Raw genomic sequence first — 3,032 nt, 5'->3', positions numbered from 1 at the left:
ACTCTTAATCCCACTGCTGTGTGCGAAGGGGGAAATGGTCCACCCATTGCTGCACCTTCTGCTGGGTTGCGTCAAAGGTGCGACCACCAGAAGTAGGGTCCCACCTCCCCCCTCCACAAATCCTCAAAAATGAGGAATTATACCCGTGATTCACCCGTTTGGGGCTGTTCACAAATTACGTAACGCAGAAAAACCACTTTTTGGACTCCCCCCCTCCCCCTCGTAACAAAGAGTAACAAATGGAAAGACCCCCCCCTTAAATTAAGTAACAAATATCCAACCCCCCTTAAATTATTATAGTACGTAACAACTAATATGCTGGTAATGAAGTACAATAAGATCAGGTACTAAATTTTATTGTTTGTAATTTACATTTGAAATTACAATTTATTTTTACGCAACACTTCATCCCCATGGGTATGAAATTCTTTTAAACGTGAGCAAAGATAATTTAAACTCGTACCCTAGATTCAAATACTGAGAGATTTCCCATTGACGGTTTTGTTACGAAGCGTTTACCCTTTTCCGGCACGTGACCTCAGAAAAATCGGGCTCCATCGGTTGTGGCACGGCCAACTTCGATCACGCGCTGCCGCGCTATATAGCGCGTGATCGAAGTTGGCCGTGGTTGCGGTAAGGCGCAAACCACGGAGCGAATTTTTTCTGAGTTCCGGCGGGAAGTGGGTAAACGCTATCGGCAACGCGCGAGAGAGTGATTTCGAATCTAGGGTACGAGTTTAAATTATCTTTGACGTGAGTAAACCAATGAAAATGCTTATGTTTTTAATAATTGCGACTGTTTCTGAAAGTGATGAAAATTTTATTCTACGATATTAAAAATAAGATGTGTTACGTAACATTTTAGTGAACCCTCCCTCCCCCCACGTAACAATTGGTAACGCTTGCACAAACCCCTCCTCCCCCTACCACGTTACGTAATTTGTGAACAGCCCCTTTAATATATGATCAGGTCTACCCGTTGTTCACTGATAATTTCGACGCAGTCAAGGGTGGTTGAAATTTACGAAGTTCGTTTTGGCCCTTCCCACCTACGTATAAAGAAAATGTCTAGCCGTCTGAGTCTCTCTCGGGTTTTAAGGTTACAAGGTATTCGTTTTCGCCACTTGAGCTTTCCGTAAATCGAGAAAAATGTATTGGCGTAGGATCTTCCAGGGGCGTAGGAACGTTTTAGAAGTTGGAGGGGCAAAGATAAACGAAAAGGGGTCTGGAGAATGGTTTTTAATTTTTAATGGAGTGTAGCTCCTCCGAATGCATGTGCGGGAAAATACTGAAATTTAAACACAGTTGAGGTTCTATAAACTGTATATGCTTTTAGAAATATTTGAGCCTTTTGAAGGTTGGAAGGGGCAATAACATTAGTTGCCCCTCCCAGCAAAATTCTAGGGAGTGCCATTGCCCCCCCCCCCTGCCCCTACGCCCCTGGGATCTTCTAGGGGCCCCTAGGCACGTGCCTAGTTCGTAATCCGGCACTGGTTAGCGTTATCTATTTCTTCCGAAGATTCGTTTTGTTGTGTTTGGTTCTCTTCACATAAAGAGGTTTCACTTTACATTTCTAGAGTCAGATCTGAAACTGGAAAGAAACTAAGTGGTATTTCATCATTTTCGTAAACACTTTTAGCCGTATATCACGGCATCGCTCGTGTCGTCATTTTCTTGTTGAGCTTTAGAAGGCTGATTTGAAATAATTTCATCGTTAATGAAGAAATAATTTAAACCACATTTCGCTAAAATTGCTCTAGCGTTATTATACCGTTGCTTGAAATTAATTTTTTCAGCTTCATTTTTGAATGTGAAAGCGGTTAGAAAAATTAGGATTTTTGTGGCTATCTGGGTCATAGTTGCGCAACAAAATGTTGAGCACTTTCAATATAATACCACTAACTGGTATTTCTTTTTTCGATAATTTAGCTTCATTCCACCGCTGTTGAACAATCCTCTTTTCGTAACCACAATGTTATATTCTTTCTCGGTGATCTCTCGCACTCGTAATCTTTTGTTTCACCCGTTGATTATCTCTTTTTTAATGTTAGATATGTCGTGAAACGCCGCGCGCATATTGGTGAAGACCCACGATGATTTAAAAACTGAATATCTATAGCCGCGAGAAGAGACTATTTTTGGGTCATATATCGTTTTTTTTAAAGATTTTGGAAAGGTCTATTTCTAAGAATTTATTCCATTGTCCGCTACCCTATATAACTCATTATACTGGCTTACCACTTCGTCTGAAGGAAAAACCCTATAGATTCCTAGCGAGTACTTGCGACATATATTTGGTATCCAGGGGATAGGGTAAAAAAACGAATAAACGCGCTATAGAGAGTATTTTGTAAATAAGATTTTTTTCAGAACGAATAACTGAATCATAAAGTTACCATTTATCATCATTTCAGAACCCGTCATCGGTAAGAAAACGTTTATATATATGCATTTTCTATTATTTTACTTTATATTACAATATAGAATGCCCTTATTGTTTGCAAAACGTTTGCGTAACTCTACGACCTAACGATTGGCTAGGCAAAGGTCGACCAGCTAGCGCTCGCAACAGTAAAACGAAGACTATGTATGGTTATTTCTGGAAGGCACCGAACAATTTACGGTACTTCAATAAACGCGCGATATTTAGCTAAAAAGAGGGGAGGGAACTGACGATTTTGAGAGAAGCCAATTTACGAAGGGTTTACCATGTCTAAAAGTTTAAACCCTAATTTGGTAGGGGTACCATATATGGGCCACAAGTGGCAGTAATTTTGATGTAACTCACCTAATGCCCATGTACATGTACTTATAATAAATTTGTTTTACTATATTTATAGAATTAGGCTAAGTTTCCACTCGGCATGTTTTTCGGAACAAAATATTTTGTTTTCGATTTCGTCAAGACCATGAGTTTTCATTAGTAAATTTCCGGCCGTTTCCTTAGACAAAAATGAAAATGGCTCCCGTGACGAGGAATGATTTGATTCTAGCTAATCTAATTATTTGCAATTTGGCCACAATTATGTTAA

Source organism: Leiobunum rupestre, chromosome 2 (assembly GCF_980474605.1).
Source record: "Leiobunum rupestre chromosome 2, qqLeiRupe1.1.hap1, whole genome shotgun sequence".
Classification (NCBI taxonomy): Eukaryota; Metazoa; Arthropoda; class Arachnida; order Opiliones; family Sclerosomatidae; genus Leiobunum; species Leiobunum rupestre.
The sequence above is the reverse complement of the archived record's forward strand: the minus strand, read 5'-3'. Positions refer to the sequence as shown.